Source organism: Mytilus californianus, unplaced genomic scaffold (assembly GCF_021869535.1).
Source record: "Mytilus californianus isolate M0D057914Y unplaced genomic scaffold, xbMytCali1.0.p SCAF_3, whole genome shotgun sequence".
Lineage (NCBI taxonomy): Eukaryota > Metazoa > Mollusca > Bivalvia > Mytilida > Mytilidae > Mytilus > Mytilus californianus.
Genome location: NW_026262679.1, coordinates 120,519,859 through 120,547,160, shown reverse-complemented (window position 1 = coordinate 120,547,160; position 27,302 = coordinate 120,519,859). Strand labels below are relative to the sequence as shown.

At 32.4% G+C, this 27,302-nt stretch overlaps 1 long non-coding RNA gene across 1 annotated transcript in view; it reads left to right on the top strand.

Annotated features, from left to right (window-relative positions):
• The first annotated feature begins 1,225 nt into the window (after nt 1–1,225).
• Nucleotides 1,226–27,302, top strand: part of LOC127736010 (uncharacterized) — a 42,236-nt gene continuing 16,159 nt past the window's right edge. Inside the window, exon 1 of the long non-coding RNA XR_007998687.1 lies at nt 1,226–2,086. This is a non-coding gene — a long non-coding RNA (uncharacterized LOC127736010). The remainder of the gene's footprint in view (nt 2,087–27,302) is intronic.

Sequence of the window (27,302 nt, the reverse complement as noted above, 5' to 3'; positions counted from 1 at the left end):
TTCGGTCTCTCCCCTTAGTAGTATAGATATTTTTCATTATATAGATGACGGATTTCTGAAGGTTGCATGTATGATCATGTTTAGTATTATAGCAGCTGTTTCCGATGCAAAAACATAAAACTTTTTACAGTCCATACATCTTATAATATCTGTATTAAAATACACAAAGTTATGACACTACATGAGCTTGACAAATTATAAACAGGTAGATACAAGCGTGATATCTCTTTGTCGTTAATGCCTTTTTTATTTTTTCAAATGGTCAGACCCATTGTCCTTTGATGTGTTTGCTGCATAGAAGACGCCAGGAAAAACATCGTCAATGGCTTTAGTTAAACCGGATTCGTCATCACTGCCTATACGAATGTCTATAGTTTGAATTGTTTCGGATAAGGGAGCCTTGAAATGCGATAGAAAAGTGTGGTATGACAAGAAGGATTCTTCCTAGTGAAGGTGCATTGGACCAACAAATATATATGGGGTGAGAACAAGTTTCTTTTGTTTTATAACCCGTATGATTTTGTACACAAAATTCGTAACGAAAACAGCCCCTAAATGAAAAGTTCTATCAATGCTGAGTATACAATAATAAAAAGAAATTAGAACAAAACACACACATATTTATATAAATTATAATTAAATTCTTAATAGAAATAAAACAGTTGATACTAAATATATATATATATATATATATATATATATATATATATGTATATATAAACAAGTCTAAATTGAAAACAACGTTCAAACCTATGATTGCGTTGCATAAAAACCGCAATTTTTATACGTGTGCATGCAAAACAAATTTCTTGGAAGAGGGGTCTGAATACAGCACAAACAACATTTTCCAAAAGACCATAAAAGTGAAAAAGTATATTTTAACAAAACGCATTTGACTAACAGGTCGAACAAAAAATGTTCTTAAACCCTGCTGACTGCCATTGGCGATTGCCAAATAAACGGATCACCGATGTAATAAATGGATCTTAATTTTAAATTTAATACTAAACAGAAAACAATAAACTTGTATATATATATATATATATATATTTAATATCAACTGTTTTATTTCTATTTTATCACTGAATTCTATTCAACTCCTTCCACGATAGTTATGAAATATTATTATGGTTCTAGCAAAGGAGGGAAAAATGAAGAAGAAAAAGAAAATAAGAAAACAAAAGAAGGAGGAATTATTCATTTACATCCTTATCTATAATTTTAGATTTAACTATATTTTACCCAAACATATCGTTCCAATGTGAGTCAGACAGTTCTCAAGTTTAATTATCTGTAACTATCATTTTGTCAGTCTGAATAAAGTCTGGCGTTTTGATAATATGACACTTAATAAAAAAGGTAAAACATAAGGACCCTTCAACAGTAAACTCATCATAGATACCAGTCTTAAAATGAGAAATATCGACATATCATAAATTTAAATAAATCTATTTGCATTTACTTATTGAAATGCCAGCATTGTTTACCAGTATTTTATTCTAGAAATAATTAATCGATCAGATGCATTTCCACCAATTAGATAAAAGTGTAGTACACTTTATTTCTACTTAAGTGATAACCTTTTGTTAGAGGATTTAATGAATATAACAAATAAAAGGCACAATAAATATACAAAGGATAGGATAAAAAATAGACCGAGCCAAAGTAAAACTCTTACAGACCGAAAGAATAAAGGAAGGTTAAATTATCTTAAATCCATCCATATTATCCATTTAACTGCACAATGGAAAGAAGTTGTAATTTGATACATGTTTTATTTGTCAATTCTTTTGACATTTTATATTTTTTAAAAGTCAATGGTTAACTAAATGTGAAGCAATAAGGTCACTGTTATTATATAAACATTGTTAACATAGTCATATAGTATTAGTCTGTTAAAAATCAATAACGTAATTTGTGCTTTTGATGCTGGTTGAAACCCTATACATTGAAGAAAAAATTCAACATCATCCCTTTTCGGAAACGTTCTTTTTTTGCATATAAACCATATCCTAACCAAAAATATTGTTGATCACAAGATTGCAAACAATAGTGTTGATGTGAGACACTTATCTTTTGTGGTAAGGTTATGGCCCATATTAAACTCAATTAAAACTAATGGTAGAAGTGCCATTCTGTTTCTAACTATATGAATCTTGACATGTTTATCTTTATTTCTGTAAGAAAGGGACACAATTATATCAATGTATTAGTTCATCAATAAAACTCATCTACGACTGAAAGGATTTAATGTTTTTCATTCTATCAATATCATAGGCCCAAAAAAAAAATGCTGCATGTTATACTTGAATGCTATTCAGTTACAACAATATGCTTTACTGCAGACATTGAACCAAAGCTGTCGTCATTTCCACTGAGATCATTATCTATGCATATATATATTGATAAATACATTATTAAGCTGTTAATGAATTAAACCATGACTATGTATGACCATACAATTACTAAATATTATGATCCCACATCCTGTCGATACTTATTCGTTGGTATTGCTCAGGGTCATGTTTTTCTCAGACCGTTAATGACGTATTTTCACTAAGTACGTTGGATATCTACTGATTGATATATTAGTCAGGGAAACACTCAGCAAAGATACCAGGCTTATAATTGGGTCATCAGTTACGGCATAATCAAAGATACCAGGCTTATGATTGAGTCATCAGTTACGGCAGAATCAAAACAGTTGGAAGGCTAGATCCAATACAAAGTGAATAGCAAACAATCAGTAATTCATAATCTACAAAATTGCTTGTATAAAAAAAATACACTAGGCCTAAATCGTTAAAACTAGATTTGAACTTGCTTTCAGTAACTGCTCACAATCTTAAATCTATGTTATTTGATTCTTTGTTATTTAATTTTTGTCGTACCGATCTGATTAGTTTATCGTATATAACTCTTTTATCCAAAGTAAGGATAAGGTTGAACACTCACAAACGTGTTTAACCAAGCACTATTCTTCCGTGTTTGTCCCAAGTGAAGAGTCTATATTCTGTATTTAAACTGGTGTCGTAAGTGTCTATCTGCATATTGGGGTATTGTTTTAAGCATTTTTCAGGCCTTTTGTTTCCTCTTTTTGAATGTTCCACAATTCGTTCATGCTGGGGTCGTTTATAACTTACCATACGGTATGGGGTATTCCCCGTTGTTGATGACGTACGGTGACCTGTAGTTGTGTACATCCTCGTTCTCTGGTCTCTGTTTGATATTTGTTTAGTTGGCTATCACACCACATCTCCTTATTTTTATTTATCTAGGTCAGAATGAACACGTTTAAACAACGTAAAAGACATCTTACTGTAAATGAACGGCCTATAACAATAGAGAATGTCTATACATTATGTGTAAGTAATCGTGTGTAAAGTTATATGTCTCAAATGTTGTCTATTGTCATTAGTATTAACAAACCTTAAAAAAATCTACTTACTGTCTGAACTTTGTTCCATAAAAAAGACAGAAGATACCGTCAGAACAACAGATGACTTTCGAACTCGTCACTTTCCAGTAAATTTCCTGTCACAATGATTATATTATTACGTCACAGTAAGAGACGATTGTTCGATGACGTCGTAAACGACGATTGACCTTGAGTCAATCAGTGTAACTTGTTCACAAAACGCAACTGGAGATTGGTGTACACAAAGTAAAAAAACAAAACAAACAGAGCAAAAATTACCCCCCCCCCCCCCCCCCCCCCACCCCCAAAAAAAACCTGGAGGGATCACATGTGCTCTGAAAACCTAAGATGATTTACGCACTGTCATTCCATTGTTATCGTTTTGTGGTTGAATATCAACATCTTCTGATTTTGTATAGAAGAAATTAACTAATCTTTTTTTGTCATTCAATATATCGCATGAACACGTTACATCATGGCAGAAACAAGAGGTAACACAGTTATATTTTCCCAAAAAATTTTGAAATTTGAACTTTTATTCTAATTTGTTATTATTTTGGTTGTATACGTATTGCATATAAGAAAATGAACAATACAAATGCTGGTGTCCACTGAGTCATCTTTCTTCATAACTTCGATTCTACATCAAGCAGGTTATCGGCATTCCAATGGGAACCAACAGTGCACCTCTCTTGGCCGACCTTTTCTTATTTTCCTATAAGTCGAAGTTCTTTCAGACACCTGTAAAAAACAAGAAGACAAAAGATGCTAGATCATTTAATTTTAATTTCAAGTATATTGATGCTGTTTTTTCCATTGACAATCCAAACGTTTCTGATTGGGTCCCATTAATATATCCTTCTGAACTAGAGATTAAAGAAACTACATATACAGCTTCTTTTCCTTTCTCATTACTACACATTTACCTCTAATTTGACAACAGCGATCATCTAAGTACCAGAATCCATGAGAAACGAGACGATTTCAATTTTGACATGATAACTTTCCCTCACTTCAGCACCAATATACCAGCTTCACCCGCGTATGGATTATACATTTTCAACTCGTACGATATTCAAGAGCTTGTAGCTGCTACTCAGACTTTTTAAAACGCCATCGGTGTCTGAGGAACAAATTGATAAGCCAGGGTTTTGTCAAAGAAAGTCTCGTCTTTTTTCTCACAAAGTTCATGGAAAGTTTCAACACCTAATAAATAAATATTCAGTGTCTTCCTCACATTTAAAACACGGTGGTCTTTCGTTATAGATTTTATGAGCTAAAGTTGTGTATCTTTTTATTTACTTTACTAGTTTCACTTTATATGTCTCCGTGCTACTATGTTACTATTAGTCGTATGGCTTTCAACGTGATAAGGTATTTATGCATCCCGCTTTCGTGTTTTTGTCGTTGTGCGTTCCAGGAGCAGGTATATCCTGCGGTGCGATTCAGACGCAAGTTGTTTCAACAATGTTATTTTCATTTTGTTTACCCTTGTATTTATATTTTAGTTAATTTGTACCTAATCGAGAAAGTTTAAACTGTAAATGGTATGTACCTTCGTCTACAACAACTTTTTTGTTAGTGTCTTTGTTAAATTCATTTTGTTTGTTTTAACTTTTTTAATTAGTTGTGTTGTATGTCTGTGATGTATATTTACACAGTTTTGGCTGCTGGATGATCCCAATTATTGTCAAATTAACTTATTATGTCTGTTTGTATTGCTCACCCGATTTTGTCCAAAAAAAAACAAAACTATAAACAACTGTCATATAAGTGGGAGGTTTAGATAGCAATAAAACCAGGTTGGTTCGAAAATACATAAAATAACACCATAACAAACACAATCTTATGTTCTTGTACGTGTCTACACTTTTTGTGGCGTTGATAAATTCGTGTGACGCACAGTTTATAATTCGTTTGTGGTGTCCTGGTGTGCTGTCGTAGATTCATGGGAGGTGTTCGTTGTTATTATGTGGTTAACATGTTGTAATGTACTATTATATTATTTATTTATGTGTTGCTGTGTTCTGAGTGTTCTTGCATTTATTTGTACTGTATTCCTGTCACGTAATATTGTCATTTTAGCTGTATTTTTAACATTGCCATATAAGCGGGAGGTTTGGCTAGCCATAAAACCAGGTTCAATCCACCATTTTGTCTTAAAATGTCCTGTACAAAGCAGGAATATGGCAGTTGTTACCAAATAGGCCTATTCAATGTATGTTGACGTTTGTTTTGTTGCAGTTCAGTGTTTCTGTTGTTCCGTTGTTTTCCTCTTATAGTTAATGCGTGTCCCTCGGTTTTGGTTTGTGACCCGGATTTGTTTTCGCTTAATCGATTTATGACTATTGAACAGCGGTATACTACTGTTGCTTTTATTTAACCCGCCATTTTCTTTAGAAAATGCCTGTTCCATGTAAGGAATAAAACAGTTGTTTTCCATTCGTTTCGTTGATTGATAAAGTCTAACGTTTGATTTTGTCAGGGTTTTTTTCCTATCCTTTTTTTTTTCTTAATTAGAAATAAGAAAGGAGTCACTTTGATAAAAACAAAATAATAATTTCAATGATATTTATTTTCTCTACTTATAAATTAAGTTATGTTCTTTGCTCAATTGCCTGCAGAATATTTTACCTTAATATATTTTCTTTTAAAATCTTCATGTTTGCTGTCTCTCAGTGGGCCTCTGAATTCAAGAAAGAATAATTGAAAATATTGAATTCAGATCTATTCTCTGTTCTCACGTCCGTAAAAAAAGCTCGATCCATTTGTCCCATTTTACATTAATTTAACAAGGAAATATGATAGTTGTATGAAACCAGTATGAAGATATTATGACAGCTAAATAACTGACTTAATTGATTGGTGATTGCATTACAACTAAAAAACATAATTGGTTTGTTGGTAAACTATCTAGATGTTAAAATGCAATTTGTGTCTGCTCGTGTTCTAAAGTTACCTCCGTAAACTGAACCTATTGTTGTCCAATTTACGTTCAAAAGTATAATAAGCAAATCTGATAGTTATATAAATACATAGCTAAATTACAACCACCTAATTGTTCATAGTACAATTTGTCTCGCCTATCAATAAACAGATCCAATTAATGTACAAAAGAAATGAAGAAGTTACACAAGGACACACACCACAATTGATAAATTAGGCGCTAGAAAAACATATTCAGAAAAAGTTTCATACTAAAATTCAGACACAATGACTTAACCGACTTAACTTAATGGAAAAGCAAGTCACTTTTGTCACGAGCACTTTGTTCTACTGATCTAGGGTGTGACTGTGAATGTAATACTATCAATTGTATCCCTAGAGTATCTCTATATTAAGATACATAGCGTACTAACTAAATTCAATAAAAAAAGTACAGTGGACATTTTTTCATTTATCTTTTTTTGCTTTTAACATACATTCAAGGGAGACGAGTTTTAATCAATGTGTATATTGGCTGAACAAGAGAAATAAAATTTCATGAAAACAATTTAAAATACAAATTCAACTTATTTTGCATCTCGACGCCATTTAAAATTTGTTCTTCATATACCATTGAATCATCTTTAAATGCTGTTTCATGTACTAGAGTGAATATTCACTAGGCTTATAAAGTTTTTGGGTAGTTTTTATAAGTAAGACATTTCATACTTAACAAATGGTACACTTAGGAACTGATGGTCAACTTGCAATGATATCGATCTAGAGGTATATATACCAAAACATACGATAAAATTTCTGTACGCCTGACACATTTTTAAATACTCGATATCAGATACGCCCGAGAACAAATGTTTGGAATGAAAACATATAGGAAAGAAGTATTGAGTATGAAACCAAAAGGCCATAACAGAACAGCCCATACCATCTAAGATACAAATTTTAGTTTCAGGGTTAGAAAATTATATATGACAGATGGTTTACGAATCTGGTGATGTGTTAAGATTAGATAAGAGTCAATTACCAATCCATTACTGCGCGATACCTCGTTACTCCTTTTGACAACTTTAGGAAAAGTCGTAGGATTCATATTTCTATACTCAAGTAATGTCACAATGTCATAAACAATGTTCAATATTTGATACTGACTTGTGAAAACGATATATTGTCCTCATTTTGCAATGGATTTGATTAAAGATAGACGTAATGTTCATTAGTTTTAATATTAGATGTACACAAAATTTGTGATTGATGTAGAGGTAATCCCGTAACAGTGGGGACAACCGTAATACTTATGTTGTTAATAATACTGAAACATTTACCTTGAACGTATTTGTCATCGGCTATCGATAAAAATGATTTTGCGTTTACCCAGTCTGTCAGAGGCCTTCCAGTGGGGATTTAAATTATCACTTGTTACACATTTTGATACATAAAATGAAATTCTTTTCACAAAACTTAAGAGGAATTTGTTATATTCTTTATATCAGCACATACAACAGTTTCATTTTAGAGAATAATAAATGTTCAGAGCTAATGTCATTAAATAATCGAAAACACATTTACACATTTCGATTTTCATTGTAAAAAACTTTAAGTTGATGGGGTTAATTCACAAAATACCTAAAAGGGAAAAAAATACTCCCACGTTGTGATTATTTAAGAGTAACCTACCATTTATTCAATGCATAGGATTTGTTTGTGAAAAGAGTACTTACAAAACTTTTTTTCTTGTAACGTATTCTATTGCTGAAGAATGAATGTTGCCGTTTTTTTAATGTTTTTGTCGTTTGTTTGTGTCTCATTGGCGTAAATGACGCAACCTGATCCCCTTTTCTTCATATTTAAAAACATACCAGATGACATCAATACCCAATTCATGACACAAAATAACTGAGTAAAACTAACAACAGAAGAAAGAAAAGAAAAAGCGCTTTCATGGTTGTACTTAATCTCGAAGTCAGAATGTGGTTGTAACTTTTTCCGCTGCGAGCAAATTTTGTCCGCATTTTAAAAATTAATTTCCTTTCTCTAGATGTGGAAATCCTGTTGGTAGTTTATATTTCTTGTATTGTTTAATGACAAATATAGTCGAGATAGACACAAAAAAAAAGGGGGAGGGGTAACATCTTAAACTAGATTAACACCACTACATATTGTGCCAGTACTAAGTCGTCGGGCGGGGAGTGTGTGTGTGTGGGGGGGGGGGGGGGGGGGATGTTGCATGTTACATATATTATATACACATTTTTATTGCGATCTTAAAGTGGACGCAGTTGATATATAAACTGCCGTCCATTATTGTGTGTGTGTGTGGTGTAAGTTTGGCCGATTAAAAAAAAATGATTTAAAAAAAATTACTTCGTTTCAGAAAACGAGTAAAAAAAAAAATAATTGATTTACATTCAATATTAGTTACGAAAAAAAAAATACGACACTGAGATTGAAAAAGTAATGTTCATGTATGTGCACATTCAGAAAAGGAAGAATAGTCGGTGCATAATCATGACTACGTTTCTGGTATTAAGGGTTTTTCACAGGTATAGTAGTTAGCAGGAAAGTTCCAGTTTTCTATGTACACCAAACTATACATTTTAAATATTTCGTGGGGTAAATGTAAATTTCATAAGGCTTGGTCCAAATAGCATTTTAATGTCCAATATCTTGCAAGTACGAAAAAGATCGTCCGAAAGTATATTTTGCCTATGTTTTGTAATTGCACAACTATTGAAAGTTGATCATGCATTCGTTCTAAAATAAAATTTTAGACAAGATAAAAGTTAAAAGATACTAAGTGAAAAAATTAGACAACCGCAATGGTTAAATTGCTTTGACGGCCGAAAAAGATAATAGCCAACACATACATTGTAGCTTTTAAAGCTAGATAAATTCATTCTTATGTTTAAATATCAAAATAATTGTTTATCAAAACATAACAAAAACGCCAGTAAAGAAAGTTTAAGTATTCAATATTAATCAAAACACAAGGGTTTTTCCTGTATTAGTTTTTCGTATTTTTCATTTAGGCATTGAGAACCTTTGGCGACCCAACAGTTTAAATGTCTATAATAAGTACGACGTGATAAGTGGGCGTTATAGACGAACATTTACCTAATCTGACCCAGTCAAGTGATGACCTGAGCGCGCCAAGAAACGGTCTCGTCCACACTGTTATGAAAACGATAATATTTTGTTTTTCATTTCGATATTACAATTTACGAAGAAGTCAAAATTTTACAGACATCAATATTACACAAACCACAACAAAACCAAACTTTCTCGGTTCTCACTTACAGAAAGTGTAAATAGTGCCTTTAGATATTTAAAAATAAAATTTAACTTGATAAATTCATATAGTTTTTTTGTTAAATAATGTAAACAATCAAATAAAGTGACACGCAAATGTGTTAAAAATCTAAACAAATATTATTCGTTGCATTATTTCTTGGATAATTTGAAAACCCAAAAGCAATGTATTATATATTCCTTATATTATTCTTATATAATTTAAAAGGCATAACAATGTTGTGATGGCGTCTAAGGATTTTTTTTACAAAAAAAAAGATTAATTGTACATGTTCAGTGTTATTAAAAATTGCCTTAAATAATTTTTTTTTTTTATATTTAAATGTTTTTATATATGAATATTCTTGAGTTATTTTATACAATATAGACTTGTCTTTGGAATTTTGCATGTCTATCGGAAATATCTCTCTTTACAGGAGTCTGAACATTCTTAAACTGGTAATTGAAAGCATTGGTTATTTTAAAAAACACAGATAAAAGTTGATGTAAAACAGTTCTGTTAATTGGTGTCGAAGTTTTAGAACTTTTGTACTTTACAATAGTATAGTTGTTGGTGGTTTTTATCATGTTGAGGGCTTGGTCCGTATACGTAAATCCACTCAAGTTACGATTTCCTTAGTAAACACTTAAGGTAGAGAAACAGACACTCCTCCATAATTACGTAATTGATATGCAAAAACATCTGCAAGTAATTATTTCCGTCGTAAAATCTTTATTGATTTAAGTCCCGGCCAACAATCTTAAGAAATATGCATTAAACTCCGTCAACTATGAAAAATAAACAAGATTAACCGTTGGTATAGGGATATTATGAATTAAGAAAATTATAGATAGCAATAGTCAAGGATATGCGGTTTCGACGAAAACGGAATGATAAGCTACCGTTTTATCAATAAATGTTTATTCATTAAAAATCTATTTGTATATTTTTAAATATTCACGACGATTTGAAACTTAATAAAAACATCACGAATAAACATCAATATCAGAGATAACAGGAATACATATAGTTACATACTTTTACATTACCCTCTAGTCTCATACTTTCTACTGTCATTGATTGTTTAACGCCATTTTAAGCGCGTTTGGCTATATCGTGGCTGTCTTTTTTTTAATTAGTGGATGCGACCGGAGTGCCCAAAGAGAGCTACACCCCTGTGGCAGAAAAACTGACCACCCTTGAAAATTAATTATTTAAGATTGGAGTCGAACGCATCCGCCCCGTGCTAACAGCCTTAGTGTTGACAAGTTAATAGTCACTGATACAGTAGATTAACTACTTAGACCACTTGGCCGTCGAGGTCACACTTGCTACTGTATAATGCAAAAAAGTGTTCACTACTCAAAACGCATGAGATTCAGGATAGTGTTGTTTTATACTTTTGTTCATGTATGCTTATATAAATAAGCTTGAACGTTAGTTTTTTCCCCAGTAAAATATGATGTAGATATAAGAGTTTTAGTAGCAGAGATGTAATGAGAATCATTCTGGGTGGCTTTTTATACAATTTTTTTCTTTAGAAGTAGGACGACCAAATTACCCTGAATTCGTTTCACTACCTGGGACAAAACAAAAAAGTTTTTAAGACATAAAAGAATATTTTGAACACAAAATTGATTGAAAATGAATTTTGTTCCTTTTATGTTAATGAAAACCATATGCTTTTATATTATTTAGTTGTTCGTCCCAAGACTAAAACTCCCTGCACTTCAATATAAACGTCAAAGAAATATGAATGGTTTGGGCCTTGGTTGATAAAGACGACTAATTTTGGAACTTTTGAAGTTCAAACTTTACTAATACATGTCATTCTTAAAACGAAACCGCCAACGATAAAAATTTTGATTGCTTTTAACAAAATTGCTAGTGGATCATTTTGAAATATCATTTAGCAGTCCATACATAATATTGGTGTCCTTCTACTTTTATATATCTTGACAATATCTCCCCATGGCATTTTATGTATATTTATGTGTGAAATATGTTTGTTTGTTCCTTCTTGATCCTTTCATATCCACTGAGGCTACAGTACAGGAATATTATGCCTGTGAGCCATGTTTTTCTCATTTAATAATTTATTATTGATGCGCAATGATTAGAAACACGGTATTGGCAGTATTTGGCCACAGCTTTATTATAAAATTATAAACACATATAACTAGGTAAACAGTTAAGATATATATATGTAAAGTAAATAGATATTTGGATGAACGTAGTCACCTTTCATATTGGCAAACTACGACACGATAACTAGATAACTAAATAGATAAATAATTAAGATATATATATAGTAAATAGATAATTAATTAAACGTAGTCACCTTTCATATTGGCAGACTACAAAAAGATAACTAGATAACTAATTATTTACAATAAATGAAGCATCCAATTAAATGAATCCTGGGAAACAGAGATTCGTAAATTTTTGTGTGGTGGTCCTGGGATACAGAGACCCACAATATCAAATGTTTTGGATGCTAAATGAAATATGACGCCAAATGACGCATATTTAAAGGAAACGCAGCGAAATGTGCCCATAACTAAATATCACTACGGAATGTTCATGTAAACCGGCACGTACAAAAATTGTTCTTACATGATACATGTACGAACGAAGTCACAAATTACTGTAGATATAAATGTCTAAAGAATAAATAGTCTTAAAACACAACACACGTTGAGATGGCATAGCTATACTAGCAAACAACGGACAAGTACACTGTAGATAATAATCTGATGTTCCACATATACTGCTTAGTTGACGGTTCATCCGAACTGTTGTACAAGAATCATCCTGAAAAATATAGTAAAGACACAGCAAAAATATGTTCATGATATATTATGCTAGGTAGTATAAGACATAGTGGTGGGTGGGTGGGTCTTTAAATCACCAAATAATATTCCGTCTGTTTCTTTCAAATGTCGAAATGAAAAGATCGCGTGCGCAGTCATATTGCGCATTGACAAACATACATCTGATAGCCTACATCTAATAGAGATGAAACAGCTAATAACACAAGTAATCTATGCTTACACTAATAACCGAATTTATGCTGAATCATAAATTCTATTATTATTGATGCGCAATGATTAGAAACACGGTATTGGCAGTATTTGGCCACAGCTTTATTATAAAATTATAAACACATATAACTAGGTAAACAGTTAAGATATATATATGTAAAGTAAATAGATATTTGGATGAACGTAGTCACCTTTCATATTGGCAAACTACGACACGATAACTAGATAACTAAATAGATAAATAATTAAGATATATATATAGTAAATAGATAATTAATTAAACGTAGTCACCTTTCATATTGGCAGACTACAAAAAGATAACTAGATAGATAGATAGATAACTAGATAACTAATTATTTACAATAAATGAAGCATCCAATTAAATGAATCCTGGGAAACAGAGATTCGTAAATTTTTGTGTGGTGGTCCTGGGATACAGAGACCCACAATATCAAATGTTTTGGATGCTAAATGAAATATGACGCCAAATGACGCATATTTAAAGGAAACGCAGCGAAATGTGCCAAATTGACCAAGACAGTCATAAATGACTGTCGGGTCAACCGCCATAAAAGCGGATAGAGCTGCGTAGAAGCTGTGAGCCAAATACAATATAAAGGACTCATATATTTAAACCCTAACGATAACTGAATTCTAATGAATATCATGCAATTTCTTAATACACATTGTGGAAAGTATGTGGTGTGTAGACAAGAAAGGCTTCTACCGCGCCTTGAAATGTGGTAAGCAAAATGTATTACCAATATGAGTCAAATGTTCACCATCTTGGCATTTAAATATGGAATTGGGAGATACATCTGAGTATCGTATGTATTGATTGCAATATCCCCCTTGACGAATGATCAAACTAGCCAGCCAGCTGATTATCCTCTTTCTGGTTCTAATCATTGTTTCTGTTACTACGGAATAATGTCATGTTTATTTGGCAAACTTAAGACCACAACAATCTGATATTCAGTAAAAGAACAGAAACTATATTCACAGTATTTTCCCACATCTTATATGTTTTTTCCCACATCTTATATGTTATACTCCTGTCGTATTGTCAATTCAATCAATTCCGCGTATCTACATATGTGTAAAATTAGAGATATTGAAAACTGAATTCCAGTTTAATCTTGTACAAGATGAATGCCACCTGGTATATTCCAAACTTGAATAAATTCGTTTTCTACAAAGGTGGAAACCAAACTCTAATGATTACTGGCGAAACTGCTAATCTTACATAACGGTTAGTATTACTAAAGTAATTGCAAGTTCTAAATATAAAATTAGAAAAAATTCAAACAGTTATACCCATTGTTGTATTTGAATATTTGAACGAAATGACATAGACTTCCATGAACACATTGTCTGAGGTTTAGAATCAGGTCAACCATTTGTGGCAGCTCTGTAGCAGCGCCTTTCCTGAAGAAACGAGAACTTTGTATCCCTTGACTTAATCCGAAAATATTCAGTGACTGTTTTAGGACTCCTAAACTGATATTTAGAGAAAGGAGTTCTATCAAAACAAGCATTCTGAAAGTAATGCATTGCAATACATAGCCACTACCGGTTAATAATTCATTGTACTGGAACAAAATATTAACTTGATCTATAACTTGTCATGGTGTAAACTATAGAACAAATATCAAGTCAATATATTCAAGCATGACGAGAAAAAAAAAATGTGGAAAACTGATTATTAAGTAAATTTTTATTAAGTCCAGGGACCATTACTCTGCACAAAATCACCAAACCGGAACAAAACTCGAAACTTGAGCAATTACTTGTCATGATAAAACTATATACCAATTATTAAAGCTATATCTACAAGCATGACAACAACAAAAAATTGAGGAAAACTGATAATGTGTGTGAATTTATAGAGTATTAAGTCCAAGGACCAAAACTCAGCACAAAAATCAGCAGACTGGAACAAAATATGAACTTGATATGTAACTTACCATGATAAAACTATGTACAAATTATCAAATCAATATCTTCAAGCAATAACAAAAAAAAATAATTGCGGAAAACTGATTATTTGGGGGAATTTTCTTAGTCCAAGGACCATAACTTTGAACAAAATCATTAGGCTGGAATACAATTCGAACTTGATCTGTAACTTGTCATGATAAAACTATATACCAATTATCAAATCGATATCTTCAAGTAAGACGAACAAATATGCGGAAAACTGATTATTTGAGTGCATTTTCTCAGTCCAAGGACCATAACTTTGCACAGAATCATCATACTGGAACGCAATTCGAACTTGGTCTGTAACTTGTCACGATAAAACTATATACCAATTATCAAATCAACGTCTTCAAGTATGACGAAAAAATGTGCGGAAAACTAATTATTTGTGTGTATTTGACCACAGCTCTGCACAAAATCATCAGACCGGAACAACATTCATACTTGGTCAGTAACTTGTCATGATAAAACAATACACCAAATATCAAACCGATATCTTCAAGCACGAAAACAATAAAATGCTCCGCTGGGGCGCAGCTTGATACGACCGCAGAGGTCAAACCCTGAACAGTTGGGGCAAGTATGGACACAACATTCAAGCTTGATACAGCACTGAATTTGGATTGTAATTAAATATTTGACACAGCATAGGTTTCTGACACAGAATGAAAGTGGTCTAAGAACTTATAATTTTTTAATTTACCTATTCATACATGTGATGGACTGTGAAACTCAGATCAGGAGATTGGGAAATTTTGGTCAGGAGATTGGGACTCAGATCAGGAGGTTTTTAATCGACATAAATTTTGTCGTAAATGTAACCGTTTGCTGTAAAATGGTCTTTTAAAGTGTGTTTTCTTCAACTTTCCATCCAATTTATTATGTTTATAGTACCCTTGTACTTATAAAGTTTCTCCATCTTTATATTTTACATGTTCAATCTAACATTTTTTTTTTTCAGTATGTTCTTTAATTTTTTACTTCATATTCTATAAAACATTTATTGCAACCAGAACATTTGTTTAACTATCTGCAATTAGCTTTTGTTTGCATACTCAGAAAATCATTCTAACTGTAAAACAAGGGTCATAGTTATTATATAAATTTCAATTTAAGCCTTGAAAGGAAGTATAGAATCCTCAAATAATTTTCAAATTATTATTTTTTTATTTGTCCTAAGACATTTAAAATCATTTATTTACCATCCTTTTATGATTATTTGTTCAATTTATATTTTATTTATATTCTTTTAAAAGTTTTCATTATTAAAAGGAAAGTAACTTAAAACAGGATAAATCAAGGGAAGTAACCCAATAAATACACAGTTTTTGTTACACAACGGCAGTTAGCCTGAGGTAAAAAATCATTGATTACCAGTATGTTTGACACCCAAGCTGACAAGTGAAGCCATATAATTATGCATGTTAATTGATTTACAGGTAAAATATAACTTCAGGTAATGTGAGTTACACCAGATGCCTGAGATGATATGTTGGGCAGAAATTTTTCATTCATGAAAAATTTCATACACGGGATTATAATTTTCCTCTTCAACCGGAGGTCGGGAGGAGACTCCTGAAAACAGGATTATTGTACTCCTGTCGGGAGGTTCACATATATGCTATTCAAACCATATCATTATTATTTGCTTTTATATATAAATCAGAAATAACCAATTTAAAATGGAAAATTTTAAAGAAAAAAACGGGAAAAAAAAATCCCCCCCCCCCCAAATTTTTTGAACCCCCTTATGATTCATCGCCCCCACACTCAATCCCAGCTTTCCCTTTGTGGTATGGTACCTTGCAGTACAATTTTAGAGAGATCCATTCACTTGAACACAAGTTATTGTCTGGAAATTAGAAAAATGCTTGTTTTTTTGTCCCTTTTTGGCCCCTATATCCTAAACGTTTAGGGCAATTACCCCCAAACTCCAACCCAGCTTTCCCTTTGTGATATGGAACCTTGCAGTACAATTTCATAAAGATCCATACACTTACAAACAAGTTATTGTCCTGAAACTAGAAAAATGCGTTTTTTGCCCCTTTTTGGCCCCTAATTCCCAAAATTTGGAGGAAATTACCCCCAAAAATCAATCCCAGTATTCCCTTTGGTGATATGGAACCTTGTGATACAATGTCAGAGAGATCCATACACTTACACACAAGTTATTGTCATGAAACTAGAAAAATGCTTGTTTTTTGCCCCTTTTTGGCCCCTAATTCCTAAAATTTGGAGGCAATTACCCCCAAAATCAATCCCAGCATTCCCTTTGTGATATGGAACCTTGTGGTACAATGTCAGAGAGATCCATATACTTACACACAAGTTATGTCTGGAAGTTACAAAAATGCTTATTTTTGGCCCCTTTTTGGCCCCTAATTCCTTAACTGTAAGTACCATAACCCCCAAAATCAATCCCCACCTTCCTTTTGTGGTATTGAACCTTATGGTAAAATTTCATTGAGATCCATTCACTTAAACTAAAGTTAGAGTGCGAAAACTAATGTGTATTCGGACGACGACGCCGGACGACGACGACGACGACGACGCCGGACGACGACGACAACGACGACGACGACGACGCCAACGTCATACCAATATACGACCACAAAAATTTTTTTGCGGTCGTATAAAAATGTAGAAGACTGATTTGCCGGATTGACATGTGGACAGACAGACAGACGAACATAGTGAGAACCTTAAGTCCCCTTAAACTCAATCGGTAGGGGACTTATAACAAAGCAATTAACCAGCGACAGGTCTAAACTTGTAAATAGTAAGCTATTTCGTTTAAGCAAAAAATAGGATAAGCATATCTAGGCCGCTCATCAATAACGTGTGTGGTTCCTTCGAAGCACTGGTCAGTCTTAGATAAAATTAAATCGAGTTCAATAATATATATATTTTTCTTGATATCTGGCGAGATGACAATATTATTTGTAATTTAGTTCATTTGTTAGAATAATTTTTTTTTTTTTTATTAGTATTAATCATTAGCGTAGAGATCGTTTGTACACTATTTTCGATTGCAAGTTACTTTTACAAACTTGATCACCAAAAGTTTTAATCTTTGAAAAGATTATCGTCTGCAAATCGTTGACATGAACTTACAATCTCAGAGAGTTAACGGTTTCCTTACATTTACTATATACCATTTCTAAGGTCAAGAAAAGTTCAAATCGTAATCGGCATCGCAGCTTGTAGATACATTACGTTAGGAATTTATTATCTCAAATTGTAACGTATCTAAATAGAAAGATTTTGTATTCGAAAGAGAAACATCGAAATGTGTGTTAAATAATGTGAACAGTTGTACAAGGACTATCAAGTATATATTGTAAACATTAAACGTAGATAACATAATATTCGTTTTAATGACAGCCAAATCGATTGAGGATATAATAATACTGCTATATTAACATAGTTGTTGAATGCCTAGTCCCTAACCGTTGAACTTTATATCTAGCTTAATTCCACTGCAAAAGTATCTCAGCAACAATATATTTATACTCAAGTTCAATTTCTTTATTTGTTATTTTTGTATGAGGCAAAACTGGTTTAATAACAAGTTTTCCCTGTTCATATGACACTTTTTGCTGATCATTATCAATTATAGAGTTGTTCCTAAGTAGAAAAAAGATGACATACTCGCCCGTTTGATTTTTTGATTTTATTTTAAGTACTGACTAACATCTTAATCAAGACTAGGAGAGTAACTAGTTGTTTGCGTGAGATTTGAATGATCTTTACCGATTGCATTACCTGGTCGATTTACTTCATCAAAAGAACAACTATCATCCTGAAGTTGGGGGATCATTAGATGCTGGTACTGAACCTGGTTAAAGTTGTGTTTCCTCTTGTCTAGATGCAGCTCCTAATGTTGCAGTGGCTTTCCATCATTTTGATGACCTTCGTGTATTCATCTTAGTGCCAAACAACTATAAGATTAAATTGAACAACCAAAACAGAATATAAATAAAGAATTTGTCAATTAGCGAACTTTAAAAGTTCATTGACGCCTATAACCAACCAGTTTAACATTCATCTGTCAGGAATGAAATATTTGTGTTTACGTGAAGTGATACCGTTGCACAAATGTCGGTCAGCTTCCGACAATAAATTATTCTGGGTTACACGAGCGAGGAGGCTGATTAAACAATCTGTACCGAATGACGATGCTGTTAAAAATAGCGCAAGTGAGGTGATATATGCTAATTTATATTATAAAATCGGTCAAAGTAATTAAACGGACACAGTGGTAATTTAACAGAATACTAGACGATATTTAAAACACATGTACTATATATAACTATCTATAATGATTATAATAATTAACATCTAGAATGATGATAATAACATCTAGAAATGATGATAAAAAACATTTATAATGATAGTAATAACCTGAGGTAGATAATAAGACAGCTAACAAATTGTTGCGATTGCATATATAATGATGCTTACAGTTAAGGTTATGGTGATGCATACATGAAGAGATAAAAAATAATTATGTTGAACATGCGTAACCTTCAATTAGCATTAAGCTGTGACCGCCGGAGTGAAATGTGCAGATCGGTGTCAAGCGTTGAATTGAAATGGAATAAAACGTGTATATCTCTATGTAACAGTACATAAAAAAAAATTAATAGCTCAATTCTTATACATAAACACCGATCGTTACCTCCGGATAGTAAAAGTATTATAACATGTAAAAATAAGCAAAATAAGCAATAAATTGAAATTAATTTGTTATAAAACACTGATATTCTATTAAATATCCCACAATTGTTGCGGGAGACTAACTCTAATTATACCACCTGAGTTCCAATTGTAGAAAAGTGGTACCAAAACCTGCACAATGTGGATCCTATATCTTTTTAATCACCAAAATAATTTTCTTTAAATCTTTAAATCACCAAATAATATTCCGTCTGTTTCTTTCAAATGTCGAAATGAAAAGATCGCGTGCGCAGTCATATTGCGCATTGACAAACATACATCTGATAGCCTACATTTAATAGAGATGAAACAGCTAATAACACAAGTAATCTATGCTTACACTAATAACCGAATTTATGCTGAATCATAAATTATATTATTAAAACAATCTTTTCTCTACTGCTCAAATTAGGAATTCGTTTGAGACGTTTTACAGTTTTAAGAATGTTCAAATCCAAATACACCAACCTTGAATGTATCCCCAGTTCGAAATTAAGGTTAAATTGATTAGTCTATGTAAACAATCAAACATACGTAATATTACCTTCGTGCAGACGTCAGTAATTGTATGCATACATCTTGAAAGTTTACTTAACTAAGAAATTTTATAGTGAGCGACATCTTAGTTAAAGGAACACTGAAGTTAAGGTGTTTTAGGCATATGTATTTTGTGAGATTTAAACAACCAAGTTCAAATCAAACTTTACAAATTTTACTAATAAATAAGTTGGTACGAGTAATGTTTATAAAAAGAGAGTGGATAACACTTGTTTTAAAAAATTAAGGCCACAAAGTAAGACGACATTCCATCATATAATTACATTATCAAATTATACTTTGTGATAAATTTTATACCAGATTTAAAACAACGTTGTCCTTTTTGTTTGTATTGTTATTTACTTGAAAGACAAACACGACAGAATCGAATCGATTTGTGTTATGCAATGAATAATAATTTATTTTTCTGTTAAAGATAACATTTTTTTATATCTTATGGACGCTATAACAAACTTACTGTTATAAATAGAATATTGAACAATAGTTTGCTTTATGAATCAAATCATCCCATTGAGATATCTTATTTTTACAATACTTGAAGTTTGGAATACTTAGAATTGGTACCGTAAATGTCATAATGCACAGATAACGTTCATTGAAATTTGAAACGTCACTACAGGCACGGGCATAGCGAACGAGTTTGTTTAGATTCATAACATTTACATTAGATATTAGATTCACACAATAGAGCGTATGCCCGATTTGGTGTATTTATGACATCATGATAATTATTATGATTGATGCAAAATGAAAGCTTTGAATACATTTAGAAGAGAGTCTTTCCAAAAACCTAATTTCATTATAAAGCATGCTAAATGTAGAATATCCATTACATTCAATAGCGTCATGGTGTGATTATGAATATTTCTGTTATGACAACAATTGGAATAAAAAATCGTTATAATTATGCTAAAAGTTGTTTTTTTCGAGAGACTCTTCTTACGGTCTTGTTGTAAGTCACTAAATACTTTCTTTCAATCATAGATTTTATCTGTTTCGGAATGATCAGTTTTTCGATAGATTTGATATACGTAGACAGTAAAGTTTTCTTATTCACCGATAGTTTCATAGTATTAATCTCAATTACCTTGTTTTGTCTAAGTACTATCATACTTGTTTATTAAATTTAAAACTTTAATTGTGAGTACACTAATTTCTTTTACAGACGTAAACTTTATCTATTATTATGAATAGTTTTACAACAAACATATGATGATATTGAGTTATTTCCAGTCGCTTTTGTACGTTTATAATAGTTGTATATCAAGATACGGCACAAAAAATGACTGTTATTAGAATAAAATTTCAAACTCAATATCTTTTCCTGTCGTCTCTAAAGCTAATTCATGAGTCATATCACCGTTTATATTACGATTGTGCATGTACACACTATACGGACTTCATAAACAGTGATCTGCTCCTTGCACAAACACTGTTGCAATAGAGTTATGAGGAAGAACGACTGAAATCGACACAACATAAGTTTTACAGTCACCATCACGCATTAGTTGACCGATAAGATGTGTCGGTATTTCATCTTACCTGCGACATGCAGGTGATGCATCCAGGGTGACAGATGCTTGCCCTATTGAAGCACCCGGTCTCTCTCCTTTTGTAGTTCATGTGATTCCATCAGTTTTTGTTTTTTCCCTTGATTTCTCCATCTATTTTAGCGATTTGAAAATCGGTAAACTGTGTCGCCTTAATTTCGGAACAGACAAATGATGTTTTTTTTCCAGATAAAATATTTTGAAGGCAACATTACATAGATGGAAAACTAACTTTAACAGATATACATGAACCGTTTAATTTCAGATTAACTCTCGCTCTTAGTAAAATAAAATCTCTTTATTTGCAAAAGATTATTTTTACACCAAGCAAGGAGGACATGTTCTGTATGTAAAATATCTTGTTATGGGTGAAGATAGAAAAACAAGATGCTTTGATAAGTTTAGCTGAGGCTAAAGACGTGTTACTTTAGACAAAATACACGAAATCCGCCATACATATGAAAAGAAAAAAATGCTATTCCTTACTACAAGTTCACTGCAAGATATGACACAATTTAACTAAGGAATAAACTGTTTAAGAAAATGTTCGATATATGTTTCTGACACAGGAAACAAACAACATAATAAAACTAGAAAAGACATCTATAGTTTCACATTGGGACATTAAAACTACATGCATGTGTCTACTCAACCTGTTTAAAACTCTACATATCTTCACTTACAGACAATGTTGGAGTGAATTTAGAAGGAGTTCAAAAAGCTCTATAAAATTTAGATACGCAATTGTTTTGAAGATGGCTAGACATCTAAAGGTCAACATACGGTCTTCAATAATATACAGGTGACTATACAGTATTTCAAGTTCTGTATCATCCCGAGGTAAGGAATGGATTACCAGAGAATATCATTGAACTTCATTAATACAATATAACTCAAATGACAGAAACATCATAATATGAATTATGATAACCGCTGACTTGTGACATGAACCTGAACATGTGGCGAGGTTAAACTTGTTTTTTATGTAGCAAAATCTGTAACTCATTCCAAAGCACACGAGATCATCCTGACCTTTTTGTGAGTTTATGTTGCTCAGTTTTTAGATTTCTATGCAGTGCTTTGCAGACTGGTGTTTGTCTTTTCATTTTTTGTTTGTTTTTGTTTTATTGGTCTCCCTTCGACTTATGACATTTGATTTTCCTTTCTGCCTCTTTTTTCACTGAAGACAGTGAAATTTGAGTCTGTTTCAGAAAAAAACCCACTAAAATGAATATCAAAAACATAGATTTTGATATAACTATAGGCAACCTAACATCACACTCTCTTCAACATTTGCTCCAGCGAGATTTACAATACATAATTATTCAAAATACAGTTAATGCATTCTATACCTTAAAGTAGAAAAACCTTAGTGTTACGAATAAATCAACACTTTATATACAGTAAGTTTATAAAAATTGAAAACATCAATGATAATTCATGTCAATATAAAAGTGCTGACTACTGGGCTTGTAATACCCTCGGGGACGAAACTTCAACCACCAGTGACATCGACCGAGTGGTTGTAAAAAAATATCAGGCTTATATTTTTGTTCACCAGACGCGCGCTTCGTCTTCATTAGATCATCAGTGGCGCTCGGATTAAAACAGCTGGAAGACCAAATCAATTACAAGAAAAGTAAATAACAAAAGTTACGAAGTTGTAGAGATTTTGAAAAACAAAATGTCAAGCAGTTATGCCAAATTCGGCTAAAACAATTTATATCTTGGGGTAGAAAAAAACTTCAGTAAAATAAGTGATGCCTAAGACTGATTAGGCAAATAGACGCGTTACGAAAAATGTAAGAGAGGTCTTGTAACCAACGATTGCTTTCCACGCAGGGTTTATTTAGGATAAACACTCAGTTAAATGAATTTCTTCGATATATTATACATTGGAGAAAACCCTCATGGTTCATAAAAGCGTAAACATAGACCACCGATTTAGGGACAATTGACTCTTATTTCTTGACTAGGTTCGCTGGAAATGAAAGAATGAAAAGCTCTAATGAAATGCATAAAAACAAAATAGGACGCATTAGAAACGCCAAATTTGATTACGATTAACATGGACAAAAGGAATTGCAAAAGTAAATGTTTAAATATGAAAAATTCTGGGCAAAATGAAAAAAGACTAAGACATAGGGAGTTTATAGGTGCTTGTAACTATAATAGAAGATGATGGCGTAACTGCAAATTTAATATCAATGTTTTAATAAGAAGTTTCTGTATTACCACGTGATATAGGAAATCTTAAATTTAAGCAATTTTGAATTTCAAGTTCACTGAAATAGACATGCAACAGTATATTAATCATTAATAGTTTGGTATAAATCCTTCTTTAAAAACACAATTCTTATCTTATATCTTCTTTTTTTTAAACAGCAATGCTTTTGCAATAGCATGCGCTATATAAAAAGTTTGTCGAAAATACATTTACTGCTCTTTGTAGTTACGATGATGTTGTGTACCAATTATTTATCATTAATTTTAAAATATTATTTCAAATACAAGGCCTTAGTTGTCTATTGATGTTAAAATCCAATGGATTTGTTTGGAATATACAATATCACATGAATTCTAAACGGATCAAGTCCGGGTTCATACATGAATACGTTATCTGCAATTTGAATCAAGGCTCAGCCCGGATGTCACGATTGGAAATGAGACACAGTCGGTAAATTTACATATTATAATGCTATTCTTACTTCAACTTTTTACGTCACACAATAAATGTCATCATTAGTTTGACGAGGTAGAAACTTTAAGGATTATTCTGTATTGACATCATGTATCATAGATATGATCATAATCTTATATTAACTGTTTACAAAACTTTGAATTTTGCGAAATACTAAGAATTTTCTTCCCGCATATAAATCACTTTAAATGTATTTGGCAATTTTGAGCCCTCAATGCTCTTCAACTTCAACTGTTTTTGGTATTTCTAATCTTTTTTGTTGGAGCGTTTCTGATTAGTCATTTGTAGACGAGAGCGCGTCTGTCGTACAATATATTTAGACTGGTAGCTATGATGAGTTTATTATTAGAATCGGAGAATTTTCAACAAGGCTCGATTTTCAATGATGTCAAATTTGTCAAACATTCGGTTTAGTCATGCTGTTGAATATTAGTTTGAAACGTTTTCTTCAAATGTTTTGTTCAAGCGTTTGTCGTATTAGATGTGCTGTGTGGCCTTGTGTAACTTCCTTGATTCATTCTCATATAGGTTGGATCAGTTTTCAGAATCGGATGACATATTGTATTATGGACAATTAGATGTGTACCATATAACTATAGATTCATATCACAATCAGATATGTTATTATATTTTTTTATAATTCTGAACTCAATATTTTACCATTGTCCTACCAGCTGTATTCAGAGGCCCACTAAGGACAGAAAAATGAGGATTTTAATAAGATATCTATTCAAGTAAAATATACTGAAGACATTGGGACATAGAACGAAACAGAAAACTTCCGTGGCTTTTCTATATATATATATATATATATATATATATATATATATATATATAAGTCTTAATTGAAAACAACGGTCAAACCTATGATTGCGTTGGATAAAAACCGCAATTTTTATACGCGTGCATGCAAAACAAATTTCTTGGTAGAGGGGTTTAAATACAGCACAAACAACATTTTCCAAAAGACCGAAAAAGTGAAATAGTATATTTAAACAAAACTACAGGTCGAACAACGGATGTTCTTAAACCCTGCTGACTGCCATTGGCGATTGCCAAATAAACGGATCACAAGATGTAACAAAATGGATCCTTTATTATAATTTAATACCAAACAGAAAACAATAAACTTGCCGAAAAGGTGGTATACCGCAAACATGAGGTGCAAAAATTTGAACACCTTATCCGGATTTCGACAATTAATGTCTCTTCAGTGATGTTAGGAATCGAAACGGTATTTGGAAGGCCATTAATTCACCTCAATTGAGGATAGACTCTTGAATTTTGAAGAGTCGAAATAAGATGAACGGATTATATAAACCCGAAGGCAAATATAATACAAGCCTAAACGAAAAAATATAAATAAGTCTAAATTGAAATATATATAGGTACGTCTAAGTGACATCTCTAGTGAAGGTGATACACGGCTGAAAACACATATTATATTTATAATGGCACTAAATATCAGCACAACAATGTTAAATCTGCAAATTCGCGGAATCAAATTTTTGTTCTTCCTTCGCCGGATTCGAACTCATGCTATTGGGATGTCGTAACAACACCGCCTGCACTGTGTCCAGCGATCTAGACCACTAGGCCATCCAGGCTGATCTAACAATTCAGCTATCGGTGGCCTAGTGTTACCTTTCCTCGTCAGTAGAATCTAGAGTTGTAACACAGTACATGATATATTGGCATCAAACTTTATATTTGAGTTAATTTCATTAAAATATCAGCACAACAATGTTCAATCTGCAAATTTGCGGAATCAAATTTTTATGCTGGTGATGTTGTCACGATATCCTAATAGCATGAGTTCGAATCCCGGCGAGGGAAGAACAAAAATTTGTTTCCGCAAATTTCCAGATTTAACATTGTTGTGCTGATATTTTAATGAAATTAACTCAAATATAAAGTTTGATGAATATTTCTTGAAGATTGAGAAAATCCTGGGCCTTAACTATGATGACTCAGCATAAATTCACAGTTTATAGTATGCATAGTTTACCTAAATCCCTGTATGCAAAGTCAATTCAAATTATCTGTATATATTTGTAATTTGAATTGTTAAGAAGTGCTTATATTTAATCTTCACAGTCATTGAAACTCATAGATCCTTGATAAATATGGTTGTTGGGGTGTTTTTGTCCTGTCGAAAACCCATAAATAAGCCGGAACATCTGAATGTGCTTTCTTGTGACCGCGGCATAAAAAATACAAGCTAGAGATACAAAAATACCTCAATAAAACTAACAATAGTGTGTTCTATTCTCAAAATGTACTAAACATTCCATATTCACAGAATCAGCAGAATTATTCAGCAAATTTGAGGCCCAAGTGGCAAAAAACAGAGAAAATTTCATAACCCCTGAGTTATAAAACAGATAATTTAACCCGTAAAGGCTATGATTTTATTATTTTAAAGGTCTTTTGTATGGAAGACAATAACTGTGCTTTGAAGTTATGCAAAAAGTAGATCATAGCAGTCAGTTCTATAAAACTTTGAATTCATATATCAGACTGGTAATTTCATACATACAACGTTTGCAAATATGGCTTTGTTTAAACACTTCTAGTTCATATATTAGCCAAATTATGTTAGATATATGGATAGAAAACAAAACTTTATGACAAAAAAGATGATTCCAGCTTCCCAATTGTGAACTTTCCATTTTTGTGTAGCAACATTCCAGCAGCGCCTGCATACGAAGTATATATCTCCCAGTTGATACGATACTCCAAGGCTTGTATTTCCTATCATGATGATTTCCTTGATAGAGGGTTGCTGCTCACAAGGAAGCTATTAAACCAAGAGTTCCAAGTGGTGAAGTTGAAATCATTCCTTCGTAAATTTTACGGATGCCATCACGAGTTGGTTGACCGTTGCGGAATATCCGTTTCACAGATAATAGCGGATATGTTCCTAATGTCGTATCTACAATCCCGTCCACTTTTCCCGAATTTGACCTAACGAATTAGACTTATTACCGGATTTGTACATGAGCAACACGACGGGTGCCACATGTGGATCAGGATCTGCTTACCATTCCGGAGCACCTGAGATCACACCCAGTTTTTGGTGGGGTTCGTGTTGATCAGT